Source organism: Diadema antillarum, unplaced genomic scaffold (genome assembly GCF_040938485.1).
Source record: "Diadema antillarum isolate AM-2024a unplaced genomic scaffold, OU_Dant_1.0 scf00000232, whole genome shotgun sequence".
Lineage (NCBI taxonomy): Eukaryota > Metazoa > Echinodermata > Echinoidea > Diadematoida > Diadematidae > Diadema > Diadema antillarum.
In genome coordinates this window covers 87195-102336 of record NW_027271121.1, presented here as the reverse complement: position 1 = coordinate 102336, position 15142 = coordinate 87195, and the positions used below count along the sequence as shown (strand labels likewise).

Genomic DNA, 15142 nt, shown 5'->3' with positions numbered 1-15142 from the left:
TTGGTTAAGACTATGTGATCGGCAGCAAAGGTTGTCGGACTTTGCCTTTAAATGTGTTCTCTTCTATTTCAGCATTTACTGAGGCAACCTATATGTTTTGGGTAAATCTCCCCTTAAAATTCTGCTCACTCACTCAAACAGAAATACATGTACACCAAAAAATCTAGATAATCCAGCATTTTGAGGAAACTCGAGATGGTCTCTTCAACACGTACGGAAATGGTTAGACACTATAACATCATAGATTTCAAAGACTATACAACATCTGCAACATGTCTCAATAACTGTACTGTTGAATGTTTAGTCATTAATGTGTCATTTCTCTCTCTCTCTCTCTCTCTTCCTGTACTGTACAGTACTTCTTGGGAATGTACTGGTACAAAAAAGTTGTTAAAGTTCAGAGTCCCATACAAAACTGGATCTATCTATTTCACAACAATGACTCATCATATGACATGTGTGTGCTTTTGTTTGGAACTTATTTCTTTACGTGGCTATAAAGGAAGCACTTAAATCTTAATGAGCAAGCTACCACTGGATTAAAGGCTCTATTCAAAATTCCTTTTTAAGGAATAGGCAATGAGGATAAAGTACCTTGCCTCATCCGAGGTCAAACCTACTGCTGCTAAAGGATTTGAACCAGGGACCTTACAATCAAGAGTCTGTCATTTTAACCACTGAGCAATAAGGAAGACCATATTTTGTGTGTTTCAATGCACAGCCATAAGAATGCATCTACATCTGATTTTAAAGAAAAATGATGAAAAAACACAACATAGATAAGTGCAGTTAAAGAACATAAAGCATGACCTCATACACCAAAAGAACATCAAAATGTAATGAGAAGTTGCAAGCACAATTGCTCATCTAAACATCAGGAAAAATAATATTTGCATTAAAAAACAAAACAAAACCAAAAAAAAAAACAAAACCAAAAAAAAAAATGCAGGTCTGATTAATTGGGTTTGAAAGTTTGCTGTGAGTCTTCCATAGTGACAAGAACTAAAAAAGACACAATTGAAAAAAAAAACCAAAAACTTTTTAAGGCAACTTTCACACAATGTACACAGATTGGAAGAAAGGAATTTTATTACTGCAATATATTTTCTTGATATTGCCAGGACTACAGATTTTTTTTTTCTAGCTATTCTGCAGTCATTGCTTGAAAGCACAAAAGAACGAAACAGAAAAAAAGATAATGAACTTTGTGAATGGTTCTTTGCCTCAAATGAACTCTGAACTACACGCGGGGCCAAAACCATCAGCCACAGTCAAATTGTTCATCTATGGTGGCTTTAAAATGAACTTCCTGCCGCCCTAATTAATCACAGCCCATTGACATCCTGTATGCGTATCATTGAACTTCAAAGCAGGCACAGACTTACGTGACTAGTCAAATCTAGCTGTGCTGGGATTGCATAACAGTGAGGAGGCTTTAATAGTCATTTAAATAGAAGTTGAGATCACTTGCCCCCCCCCCCCCATGAGAACACATAGTCATTCTAGAAAGTCAAGGTTGAGGTTAACGGACAACGAACACCTGGACAGCTTTATACACAGCTCTCCCGACAACCTCATAAAGTTTTGGTACAGAACATTAAGTGAAATTGTTTTTCAACTACATTCATTAAATGGCTGACTGTGCAATTTTCCATGGATGCTTGGGGATTATTCATCAACCACAAAATTGTGAAAACCATTACAAATCAATTTGTTACATCAGATCTGCCACTTTATCATCGTCGATAAACAATTTTCTTAGACGTGGGACATCTTATATTCTTCTCCTCCAAAATCAAAAGCAGATGAAGGCCCCTGTAAGATCGACAAAATATGATTTCCAGAAGGTCCCTGTAAGATCGACAAAATATGATTTCCAGTTATTTGGTGCCATCTGAGAATGACTCATTCATATTCGTTGAATTAGATGATACATATTTACAGACCAAGCAACATATGAATTGAAACATTTTGCCATCTGTGTCAATTTTGTAATTACAACCTTATGGTACACTTGAAAGGGATGCATCATAGAGTGCATTAATATCAACTCACTTCTGGGGTCTATTGCATCACACTTTTTACCTGAGGAAAACTCAGGTTGATATTTAACAGATTTTTTCCTGTGTTAAAGCCAATGGCAGCATCGTATAAACCCGAGTTTTCAGTTCTAACCAGAGAATTTCTCAAGTTAAACATTTTATACAACAGGCTCCTGATGCAGAGAATTAAGGTTTCCAAGTACCTTACAGGGAGTTTTGGGCAGTTGATAAATGCAAAGCTGTTTTGATTATGGGGGTTTGAAGCACACTTCTGAAATGCTCAAAACAGTGCAATTGCAAATGTGTTTGAGTCAGAAATGTATTTCTCTAGAGTTGATAAGTTTTACACAAAGTAATTTTGAAATGCGTTAAAGTTCAGACCTGCCCACGGTAACTACTGCCAACTACACATCTCCACTCCTCAGGTCAAACTGCGCAGTGGAGCTGCGCAATAACAAGGCCTCCCAATCGACTCATGACGGAGTTGATAACAACTTGATAAATGCGATCCGAAAGGCATTTGCAAACATGTTTTGATAGTGGATACTGAAACATGTTTCAAATGACGGAAAGTTGATAAACACAATCAAAGATGCATCAAAGCTTTTGAATGTCCTTCTGATTTCATGACAGCATAAAGGTGTTCAAACGCAAAAAAAAAAAAAAATTATACTGGAACGGTATAGCTATACCAAAATGGTATAGCTATACGATGAATTTATTCCTCTGAATGCTGACTGACAAAATGATGTATTACAAGATGACTTATAGCGAAACGACGGTCAGAGCATGCTTTGAACTACAACTTGATAACGAATCAGCATTCCATCGTGTCCATTGTGCGTCTGAATGTCTGGCCACCAAAGAATGGTATAACTGGGCGGGGCTTAATGGGAGCGAGCACGAAAGGTGACCTTGTATTTGTCACTCATGACCATAATAACATGCGCAGTGAGAAACTGCACATTGTGTATAGGACGTTTTTCCGGAATGGTCGAAATTAACGTCTGAACGGTCTGTAGGCTATACGATGATTCTTTATGCATCGTTTCTTCATCGAGTTTTGGTATAAACTGGCTCGTGTCTGAATGGGGGCAAGTCTCCCCCATGGACACATTTAGATACACTCTGAAGACATATCTCTTTGATTCACCAAAATATGCATATAATATGCTCAAATCAATTTGTTTCAAATTACTGTTTTATCCACGGTTCAACATTGCCATGAGCATTGACATTTGCTGGAATGTGCAATTCATATTAAGAAGCCATTGTTATCTTCATCATCATTATCATCATCATCATCATCATCATCATTGAGATCATCATAATCATTACAAGTATAATTATCATTTACCATTATCATTATCATCAAATAATTATCATTTACCATTATCATCAAATAATTATCATTTATTATTATCATTATCATTAGATAATCATCATTTACCATTATCATCACCATCATCATCATAATGAAGTATTAAATGTCAAACTTAGAGAAGTTTGGTATCTGCTCCTAAAAAATTGTTCAGGGGTCAGCATGAACTTGTTCCCTCTGGTTTTCACTTCTCACATAAAACTCTGAACGCGCAGACTGTTCACATCATTTGTAACAACTTGCTTCATGCTGGGATGGCATACCATAACTTTGAGGCAAGCACAACTACTGCCACGCATCTTCTGAGTTTTAAATTCTTACAGTATTTGCAGGTGGGAGTAACCATCAACAAGCTGACAATACACTATTACTACAACATGTTTTTTTCTCTGGCCTGCTAATACGACAATATCCAAGGCAAGCAAATTGAATTGTTTCCTGTAGTTGTAATGGTGCATCACCTCCATAAATCAGTACTAGTCAACACACACAAAAAAATTGTCACTAACAAATAAGCCTGCCATAAAAGGGTTCACGCCTTCTCATTCATATCTTACTTCCACTAATATTTTCTATTCTTTTCATGGACCAAATTAGGCATGTCCTCTGGGGTATCTGAAAATTTATGATGAAGATTTCCTCAGAGCAAGCCGTTAGCCGGGCTGAAAATAGATGTGAGTAAATCATGGATGGCACACCCATTGTGTACGTATAATCCTCTCATGCCTTTGACACTGGTATCACCTTTCGCAAGCTGTTATGAATGGGTACTAATCCGATACAGCTCCCATAAATCACCTGATACTACGTACCATACGCACAACTCTTCGGTCTTTTCCTCGACTCGTTGAAAGGGACTCGGGCTTGATGAACCATTTTTCTATTTTCTCCTTCTTCTCTAACCATATAGCCTGCTTCCCCTTTCATACTGATTAACCCTACTCCTACCACCAGTGATCAGTTCACATGCAGTATAACTGACATTTTAAAATAGTGGTTTGTTAAGGGTTAATCCAGAAGGCTGAAACATATTCCCCCTTTACTGGCAGCAACACTGTATAATGTGGGTAAGAAAGTGACCAGACAATTAGGACTAACATTTGTCAGAGAGCACTTCTTCAAGTTCAAGTTACATTTATTTTATTGAAACCAATCAAATATATACAAAATGATGACATAGTAAAGTGAAACAGTACTACAATACTTTGAATGAGAGGTCTGGGACCCCTAGGACACACAGCTTGTGGATGGGGCCCTTTAAGTAGGAGTAAATAAATAATGAGTCATGTAAGATGGCACAAATGAAGCATATGAAACATATGAATCACATAGAATACAAAAAACATGTGAAACATATAGAATACAAGAAATATATGAAACGTGTAGAACACAAGAAACATGAAACACAATCTTTATTTTTCTTCTTTTTAATGTGATTTATACTCTGACAAACTCCTATAGCACAGCTTTCAACGGCACCATAATGCAACAGCATGTCTATGAGTGCATGGGATCAGCATAAACACCACAAGAAATAAAAGAGAAGCTGAAGGAAGATGAAAGAAAAATGAATGAAGAGGAGATAGAAAGGAAAGAAAAAAAAAGCAAAAATAGGAGCGGGTCTGCCAACATTCCCACATCCAAATCAGGGAGATTCCACACAGCATTTAGGGAGATATCTGTGTGTTACATGCCTTTCAATGGGCGAAAATAATTCCAAAATCGGGGAGATTTTAATATTCACTTATTCAGACATGAACAGATTTTGTGATTTTCAGGGAGACTCCTGTAGAATAAGGGAGACTTGGCAGCTCTGTAGGAGATGAATACACAGAAAAAGAGGCAGTTGCAGTAAAACAAGAAAAAAATGACAAATAAAGTAAAGTTCAACATTTAATCAGGCATTATTCTAGTGGGTTCAAGCTCACATCATCGCACGAGTGACTTTCAAAAGGGAGCGCAAAATTGGGACACAATCCCATCTTTTTTTTTAACCCCTCTGTCCACACGCAACTTTTGACAAATATTGACTATGTTTGGGCTAGTAGCGCAGAAGATATGACGAGTGGTTAAAAGATAGAGAGATTAAAGAAAAATTTTTTAGTTGTCTCACTTGAAAGTGCAAAAAGAAAATCCCTTTGTCTTCATCTTCTTGTGTGTGACCGTGTGTATGTGTGTATGTGTGTATGTATGTGGAAGATGTTGAGGGAACTATTTGAGAAGGGGAGATTTATTGTTTTTGTTGCTTTTATATGAAATATTTCACACATTGTTTCCTCTTGATATACCGCATATTCACTGATTGCCCTGAATCACTCAATTGATTTCTGTGTAATTATGGATATGGAATGTCTGATTTATTTTCTGTTGTGAACATTGCAATTAAAATTGAAATTGAAATTCAAGTTGAAAATTCAAATTGGAAAAAAAAAGCCTCAAGTATATAATGCATAGACTGCATCATGCAGGCTGGATGAAATAAAACAATAAGTTTGTGTTTGAGGGTATGTATGTGTGGGTTTTTCCTATCAAATCAAACAGCACAACTCCTACAATAATCTTTTTCCCATTCTCCTCCTCTGTATCTTCCTTTTACTCCTTCTTTCTTCCTATCTCAATCTCTGTTCTGGTTACAACAGTGGGATTCACACGGACGCAAATTAATAGGATACAAATCTCGAGATATGCATCTCAATCCAAATCTCAAGATTTTTGGCCATGTGAACACAAAAATCCAACAAAATAGTAAGGTCTGCATTGCGATTCACATGCAAGCAAATCTTCAGATTATTTTGGAATTATCGTCATAATTCAAGAAATAGCGCGATAATTTGCACTTCTGCGAGTGTGTGAACACAGGAGTGAAAAATCTTGAGATCTCTTATCCATTCATTCAAAACATGCATGATTGATCACCGCATGAACACAAATAAGGGCAATTCAGGGTCACCATTTCGGTAGATTTTTGGCATGTGCAGTTTGGTTGACAAATTATTGTGATCAGCACTTAGCAAGATACTTCATCTGAATGGGTGAAAAAAAAAATCTCAACATTAGGATAGAGATCATTATCCCGCTATATCTTGTTCGTGTGAATGCAGCTAATAAAACCCATAACCTGCTGTTTTCATTCCATTTCCAGAGTCAATTTCATACTACACTGAAGCAGCAATAGAAAGGAGGGAAAAAAAGATACAAAAAATAAAAGTAGACCTCAAACCCTTCGGCAAAAATCATGCAAATGGCAGAGTGTAGTTTCCCCAGACAGTGGTACCTTGCCAAGGTACAGGTATCTGACGAACATCTCGACTAATGTTGCGTAGAATGAGCGTGGCTGCTACGCAACAGCACCTTGGCATTTTGCAGAGTTGGCGGAGACATTCACGTCCCGTTCATAAGCCACGTAGCCACACCTGCAGGTCTTTGCCCAATACTCCCCCCTCTCGCTCCCCCCCTCCCATTCCGCAAAAAACCTCCCCTCCAACTAACTTCTCACTCCCTTCTTCATGTTACATTAGCGTGCAAGCATTATCGAGTCTGTCTACTACCTGATTCGATTAATTAATCGGCAACCCAATGCCAAGGAGTTTACTTGGATGGCAAAAAATGTGACAGGTCACCACCAAATCACAGACTATGTGCACCCCGGCACAACAAATCGTAATGGCTCGGGATTTTCGAGGAGGGGGAGGGGAAGCAACATTCTGACAGTAGTGTCAATGGGTAAGGGTCTAAGGGAGGAGTAGGGGGCCGTGTGACTGTTACATAATCTAATTTCGTAACAGGTTAAGCATCCAAATGATCTGACTCAACTTCAAACAGCTCCAACTCAGGGGGGGAAAAAAAGTCAGGGTTTTTCAAACACGGTGCATGTATGTGCTGATGTTGATTCTTCAAATACATCATTCTAAAAACATTCTATTGTACCAATCAAAGGGCTGTTCACATCCACAAAGTGATATGATTTTTTTTTTTCTGCAAGCAATAAAATAAAAATAAGTATCACTGGACTTGGTGTGCCAGGAAAAGAAACTTTTGTAACTGTTTTATTTTCATTGTAGAGAAAACTTGTTGAGATCAGATATTTTTCAGCAAAGATTAACTACTTGTTTGACAAGCAGAGAAAAAAATTGAATATCATCAATCATTATCATTTTCTTTTTCTTTATTGAAGGTGGGGACATTACATATTGAAGCCTACAGAAATGTCTCATAAAAGTTCTATAGCATTTTTCAGTGGGACAGTTTAGTGTATTTGTTTGTTATTGTTCTACGTTATTGATTTATTTCATTGAAAGTTTTTAGGAAAAATGCAAATGTGATAAATATCAATAAAACATGAGGTAGGAAAAGGTCTTCATAAAAGAATTTCCTCTGCAAGATATTTATTGCTGCAGATTCCTATCAGCTGGTGGGAATAAAAAAGATTATTAGCAGAGCTGAAGGTTCTATAATTATGTGGAATGCTTCAGTCCACCTCTCAGACATCATGGATATAAATGAATGTGATTCCACAGTGCTAAAGGAGGATGCACAAATAAAGCCAGTGGTCAAAAACTTATACAGTAGACTCCTTTCGTCACATGGTTCAGAGAGGTACTAGCCTGTAATCAGAGACAACATCTACAATGATTGAAATTGTTAATGATTACTGCTACTATGGCAACAGCTAGGCAACAACCAATAAAGCTGGGGTCATACCCAAATTCATGCTAAAGTTGCAGTTATTGTCGCAATTAATGGAAATGGCAAAACCTCTTTGAACCCCAGGTCCACAGGTGCCTGTTAAGGTGTGGTCTACCTCCAGACATGATGGCAGTCCTTCGGCCTTAATGTGCTTTGTTCGCTGATTAGCGCAGATGTCTGAAAACTAGTGGTAGATGAATAGAGATCACCTAATCCTCTTATCCCAATTGTGTCTCAATGACACTTTTTGCGCCTTAATAGCACTGTAAGATTCTTTAATACATTGTGATCTGAGCTTACAGTTTGCACTGGTAAGTGGAATATCACAAATGACTGAAAATGATAGTATACATCACTATCTAAAAAAAAAGAAAAAAAAGTGACCAAGCACTACAATTTTGTAATGAAAATTTTCATTCTGGGACCCCCCTCCCCCCGAAAAAAAAAATCATATACTTTTGCCAATCGCAACCTCCCTGTGCTGAAATGCATACTGGTACAATTATACTGAGCTCCGACACAAACTACGAGTCACACTTTTCAGTGTGAAGCGAATAATGGGTTAGCACATAACTCATTCCCACTATCCTTGAGACAATTATCATGCTAGACTGTCACTATTGCAGCAGCAGCAAGAAGGATTCTACAAGAACAATGGTGACTTTCATTGCTTTTGCAAAGGAAATAACATATTATACGTCACCGTAATAACGGCAAACAGAGCAATACATGCACAAAAAAAATATTATTCCCTTGCCAAGGGTGTACAAGATATAAAAGTACCCCAGAAAGGGCAGGAAATCTAAATCTAAAATTTTTGTAGAGCCGCACCGCAGCCGGTGTGCACGAGAAAAACAACGAGGACGCAAAATGCAAAATTCTCGACTCCCTCCCTCTGCACCTAGCAGACGACGGAAATTACACGTTATTGAGTGCATTTCCTTGAGAAATTACGACGTGTAGACGGGCGGTTAATCAGCACTTTTCAACAAATTTCTTTGGCTTGTGCGGGAAAGGACTGGGCAAATCCAATCAAATCTAGGTTTACACATTTGCAATCACAACTTACAAGTCATTTAGAGAATAAAAAAAAAACATACAAATAAAAAAAAATGCAAAAACAAACTCCTCAATTACACAGTGAATGAACAGATGAGGACATTACTTTTGATAAATGCATACAAAGGCCTAGTCAAACTAAAATATTTGTAGCAATATGTGACAAGAATGTCTTCTCCTTTCTCTAGTATCCCTAATCTGATAGCTCTATAGATAAAAGTCAATAATGCATTTTTAGGTCAATGGAGAATATCAATAATATGTGAATGGCCACAAATAGAATTGACTTTGGAGTCGCTACGCAACACTGAAAACTCTTGCGTGTAAAGTTCCATATGTCATGCATTCTGTATTCTGCCCAATGGTCTATCACCCCATCCAACCCAACAAGGAAATTAAAAAAAGAAGAAGAAAAATTCCATGAGTTACACAATGTTTATCACTTTCTGCAAACTATCTTCTACCGAGCTAGGGAATGAACAATGAAATTTCTAGCAAATGCATCCCTAACCCATTGAGGACGAGTCCCGAGTATACTCTGGCAAGCGTCTATGGGGAATGCGTGTTGTAGCAAAATCAGCTTGTCCTCAACAGGTTAAGGAAATGAAAGTAGTTTCTTTTCATCAGGTGTGGAAGAAAATGAAGGTTTTAGAGGGGAAAATCTAACAAAACGTTCATGTGAGCGTTACAAATTGGCCCTAATGATCACATCATTCTTTATGCGTGGGACTTCTCTTGAATGACGACCAAGCAAATGACTTTCTCTTTCATAGGAGAGGAGACGGGAACATTACGACGATGATACAGAATCATGAATGTGTCTATTTTGAGAAACTCTGACACAAAAGCAAGGAAAGGGTACTACGCAGGGCAAAACACCATCACATGACAGAACCAGTGCACATTTTCAGTACCCATAAAACACTATGTCAGGTGACTAAGTGACTTCATAATGGCCGCAAGGTTTCCTGGACACCCACCTGATTTTTCCCAATTTTTCACATTTCTCATGTCTACACCGTATCCACGAAAAATGCAATGTCGTCAGAGCTATCTCTCCAGGGGTACATTTTTCTTATGACTATGATGGCTAGAAATGACATAAAAACACACAGACATTTTGGTAACTTCCTCCGGGGAAATATCGAGAAAAGAAAAGATATGTTTCATTTATGCAGCAGAACCTCTGATTTTTTTTTTTTTTTTTTGGGGGGGGGGGGGGGAGGGGACACGTAACAGGATCTGACGGACTGCATGCATGACTTTCTTTTATGTTACATAATGTGGATAGAATCATCACACATGACAAGGATATCCTGATTCACACCCCCCTCAAAAAAAAAAATGAAAGAGAATATAATATCTAAATATTGAAGTTATGAAAATGACACCATCGTGGTGGTGGTGGTGAAAGATATTCTTTTTACGACCTTCTGTAGGTGAATGACTGAGAATCAAGGATCTTGGTACAAACCACGTTTTACGTGCAGGTAAGTTTGTCCTCACAAATGTGAAACATGAATATATATTTTTAAAGAACGGGGAAATACTAGAACCATCTCATTCCCAGGGAAAAGCATATATATACAAAGACTTTTTGCATGTATTTCACAGATCTCTTTCAAAAATAGAGATCATATGCTAAATGTAGCAATGGCCTGTCAATCAAAGATCTATTCCTTTTGAAAATGATTAGCTGAATCTGCCAGACTGTTCAGAGTCCAGCTCTACAATGCCTCCGATCCTACAAGTCGCTTTCCGGACACCGTACCTTTACCCTATCACCAATCCTACAAAGAGTCCTGCATATACTGCCTTATGACACTCATTATACTCGAAACTGACACACCCATAGTCTAAACAACACAGGTGCTATGCACTGTGTGTCAAATTAAAAGTGAGCAACGAGGTAACTACATCTCAAAGAAAATATTTTTATGATTCATCTATTGAAACTGTTGAAGATATTTATATACAAGGTACTGTAAACCGAGGAATGTTCGCGTGCATTTTAATTTTGCGAATTTTGCGAGCGGCAACATTCGCAAAATTAAATGGCACGCGAAAGTTCTTGTCTACACAATATGCATTGGATGCCAGTGGTAAGTCGCGAAAATTTCATGCTGTGAGAAAGGCCGTTGGCTCAAATTTGCGAAATTTTCATGCCGTGAATATATCGTGTTTTACAGTAACTACTATCAGCTACAAGAAGGAAGGTTTTTCTAAATTTGAGTTGTAACTGTCCAGAACATATATCAAATGCTTAATGTTTAAAACAGGCAACAAGCCTTTTAACACCGCTCTTTTTCCTTTCACATATTTCTTTTTTTTGCTTCGTTCATCTTAAATGAGCTGTCAGCACTAATGCCCGATGGTCTCCTATCGCATGCAAATGCCCGGAAAGCAGAGCTTCGGGGGTTGAAGCGTAAAGACCCCGAGCCGTGCCAGGTTTATGACTCGACGAGAGAGAGAAAGAAAAAGGGGGCGAGAGATAGTGATGAGAAGCAAAAACTGCTGAGGTAGGCAAAATATCCTCTCCCCCGGCGGCGTCACGCAAGGGGTCGCAAATTAAGGTGTACAGATGCATGGGACTGATGACTGACCCCCGAAAATGCAGGACCTTGAAAAGGGGACAAATGTGTCCCACCTGGTGGGTGTGTACCTGTATGACTGCGAGAGACAACAGTCGCGCACTGCCATCTTTACACACGACCAAGTCGCCATGCAGCGCACAGAGCGAAAGAGGGAAGAGGGGAAAAAAAAGAAGAAAACCAGCTGCCTCATTATTTCTGAAATGCAGGCCGTGAATTGCGTTGCGGAATGACCGTGGTCCCTCGGGGGAGGCCACGCACGACATGACTGCAGCGATAAAACAACGTCAAACTTGCAGATTCACGGGATGACGACACAAGAAGTCAGGGGCGAGTTGAAATCCATGGGGGGGGGGGGAGGGGGGGAGGGGGAAGGTAAAGGGAAGGGAGGGGGAGGGAAGGGGTAGGAGGGGTCTCAAACAGGCTATTCTTCTCGAGAGGGGCACAGCACACGCTCTGCATCGAGGCAAGAAAGGAACACTGGGCCGAGCGTTATGCACTCCTGCGGCTCCGAAGGAAAGCCACGCTAATGAGACTGGGAAATGATCGTGCCGTGTGAGGACATCAATTCGGTATCCGCTGGCAATTGCCACGCTTCCTGCGCACCGTTACTAAGCAAGAAAAGCGGCTAACGCACGTGGGCTCGCTTGAGAGCCCCCCAGCCCAGGCGGCTTGACTCAGCTCAAAGTTACATTAACACCCTCACCTGGTTGCTGGTCTGGAGAAGTAAGACTGTTTGCTACTTTTTAATCCCCAGTACCAGTCCAGTCTAACACAGACAACCTCTACTGAACTACCCCTGCTACACTTGTGCACTACTATGCCATCGGAGGCCACACACTCGAAAGTGAAATTTAGTTTCTATGTATGTGTTTTCATAATGTATTTCTTTGTCTGGGATATTTAATATGATGATGAGATTTGAGTGTGTAACATCTCAATTTCCAGAACATTTACGATTTTTTTTTTCCGGAATACTGCAAAAGATTTAACATTTTTAGAAAATGTTCTTCAGATCACATTGCTCACTTACAAGATGAAGAATGTATTTTGTAAGATATCAGATTGCAGACATCTCTCGTCTAATTTTGAAGAGCAAGATCTGTTAACATTGCGATGGTACGATGCCGCATGCAGCGATGTAGTGAGATGTGATGAGCGGCTGCAAGAACAAGACTATCTCTACATTGTACCCTCAATCCCGACTGTGGTGATTTGAAGGGGGGGGGGGGGGAGGTGATTGAGGATGAAAGGAGCATGTCCCAGGAAAGAAGAGAGACAGCGGAGAAGAATTTGCTAAATCGGTGCGAATGACGAGGCACCCCCGACGTTACGAGGATGACAATGGCGACGTGTCGCGGGAGCGCATTCTGCAGAGGGGATGTTATGACGTACGGTTGCCGACGGCAAGAACACCCAAAAACACTATCTCGTCTGCGATTTTTGGCAGCTACTTGCCTCCAGCGAATGATGCTGGCAGGATTTGGCTTAGAGGAGCACACCGCATTAATCTCAAATCATTCTAAAATTCCTGGATAAGATCAAAACTTACAGTCTTCACGATGCGCTTGAATGAAAAATTACATTTTTTTGGTAGTTTACAGGCACTGTGACATTCTGAGAGTACAGTGTGGTTTACCCTTAAAAGTATCAATGAAATCAGAAGATCAAGGAATGAGCATGGCTAATAGTTATACATGCTCAGACCGACTTCATGCAGAAAGATTTCCTATGCTTTCATCTGTATACACACATACCAATGATATACGATATCAATCTATGACATTTAAATCTATGTATCATGGTTCAGGCAGAGGTGCTGAAGAGCGGTCCGCAACCTGAAGGTAAGTTTGAAGATACCGTAAAACCAGAAGCATTCGAGGCATGAAACTTTCACAGATTGGACCCAACGGCCATTTTCGCGGCATGACATTTTCACAAATTGCCAACCATGATGGTGCATCTGGCATTCAATGCATTGTATAGACAAAAACTTTGTGTGCATTCTACTTTCACGAATCTTGGCTCCTCGCCAAAATTTGTGAAAGTTTTATGTCAACAAAAAATTCTGGTTCAACAGAAATTTGGGGAGTATTTATTTATTTATTTACTTATTTTTATTTATTTATTTATTCATTTTTTTATTTATTTATTTATTTATTATTATTCTTTGGAGGGGGGGGGGGGGAGGGTCAAATACATTGGGTATAAATTGACTGGGTATCAAGCTACCCTTACCTTTGAGCAGCTTTGAGTGCAGCATGAAACGCCCGGAGATTTGTCAAAGTATCTGGAAACAGAGAAAGAGAAAAAAACTTTTTGATGGGTTGTCATTAGAATGATGTATTCAAACATGGCTCTTTATCTCACTAAAAGAATAGCAGTGTGGAATAAAAATCTCTTGAAACGGTTTGCCCAAACATGTGCCAAAAATGTTTTGAGCGGCAAACAAATGCGACATTTCTAACAGGCAGGGAATCAAATGATGACGTCTCTTTAGTGTCACGATAGCATTAACACTTTCTGTGCCAGTGCCTTTGGACAGTATGTACAACACTATGCCAATCGCCACATCCAGCATTCAAAGGATTAACAGCACTGAATGTTCCCTGTTGACTGTTACACATCACTCATTACAGGAACTCTAACACAATGTGTTAAATACCGTAAACAACATGTACTAAGCTGCATCATGTGCTCATCCATATATCATCACAACCTGGCACAGTCAATACAAACCAAATGAACAGCTCTGCTGCTAGATTACTTTTAGCCAATAGAAAGAAGGTTTTGGAGTACTGTCAACATATTGATCATACACACACACACACACACACACACACACACACACACACACACACACACACACACACACACACACACACAGAACACGTGCATTGTAATTTATCCACAGTGCACTACTTGGTACCTGGATTGGTATTTAAAGGGACTGTACAGTACTGGTTGAGGTAGGGACTCATGTTTTGAACATTCCTAAGTGAGATAATGAAAAGCCTCTTATGAAATATGAGAGAGCATGCTAATTTTAAGAAGGATTCAACGTTTATTTGATGAAAATTGGTTTTCAAATGGCTGAGATATCCAAAACAGTGCTAATAATAAAAGGCGACATGCCCCAACTTTATTAGTATCTCTTTGTTTCACCTTGTTTTTCGATATCTCAGCCATTTCAAAACCAATTTTCATCGAATAAACTTTTGATACCCCTTAGAATTGCATGCTCTTTGACATCTCATCGGGTGGTTTCTGAATATCTCGCAAAACGTTAAAAGCTAAATCTTCACCTCGACCAGAACTGTACACACCCTTTAAACACAACTAATTTTGTCTATATTATGAAAAATACAATGTAAATGTCATAT

The 15142-nt window shown here is 39.1% G+C and overlaps 1 protein-coding gene across 1 annotated transcript in view; it reads right to left on the bottom strand.

Moving 5' to 3' along the window:
• LOC139724834 (kelch-like ECH-associated protein 1) overlaps nucleotides 1-14020 on the bottom strand; it is a 54151-nt gene extending 40131 nt beyond the window's left edge. Inside the window, exon 1 of the mRNA XM_071635959.1 lies at nucleotides 13998-14020. The gene's annotated coding sequence lies outside the window, so the exon portion shown is untranslated. The remainder of the gene's footprint in view (nucleotides 1-13997) is intronic.
• Between the last annotated feature and the right edge of the window lie 1122 nt (nucleotides 14021-15142).